This window comes from Pteropus vampyrus, unplaced genomic scaffold (assembly GCF_000151845.1).
Source record: "Pteropus vampyrus isolate Shadow unplaced genomic scaffold, Pvam_2.0 Scaffold24, whole genome shotgun sequence".
In the NCBI taxonomy this organism is placed as follows: Eukaryota; Metazoa; Chordata; class Mammalia; order Chiroptera; family Pteropodidae; genus Pteropus; species Pteropus vampyrus.
In genome coordinates this window covers 8,035,885-8,036,675 of record NW_011888805.1, presented here as the reverse complement: position 1 = coordinate 8,036,675, position 791 = coordinate 8,035,885, and positions in this window count along the sequence as shown.

Below are 791 nucleotides of genomic sequence, written 5' to 3'. Positions count from 1 at the left end.
CTGCAGTTGTCTTTACCAAAGCAACTCAGTGTTCTTGTTCTCCCGAGTGGCAGAGATAAAAGTAGAGAATTTTTTGGCTCTCATCCAGTCACTCAACCTCTATTGACTGGAACTGTGACCTGCAGTAGCTCTAGCCCACAAAGTTATTTGGCTGGACTCCAAATAACTCTTGTCCTTGTATAGAAGGACAAGAGTTGCAGATTGTGAAGGTAGCAGTAGTCATGACAATGATAATAACAGTGATGATGATGATAATAATGCTACTTTTAGTTGGGTGCTCTAACTTTTTGGTGGATATTTGTACATAATTTTTAATTTAAAGGTCTCAGGGGGTACTCTGGCAGTGGGGGTTATCTCTGAGAGAATGTTCCTGCGTCAGCTCCTACACCTGCCCTTGGCTGTGCCAAGGCTCACGGCCAGCGGTCAGCATTTGCTTAGGTGAGAGGCTGTTATATAGAAACTCTCTGTTCAAGCATGTTGAGAACTAATTCTGATCCTTGTCCCAGTTCTTCCTTAAGACCTTGCCATGCAGGATGTTATATCAGCAGAGTATCTAGCTCATGAGAGGAACTGGTTAGGTACTCTGTAAATAGTTTGTTGCTACTTCTTGTAATAAATACACAAATAGCTTAGTGTGAAGAGAAACCTGCTCCTCCCTCTGATTCATTCCATCTCTCTCTCTCTCTCTCTCTCTCTCTCTCTCTCTCTCTCTCTCTCTCTCTCTCTCTGTGTGTGTGTGTGTGTGAGCACATGCATGTATGGGGCCAGGGAGGAGTAAGGCACTTGGAAAA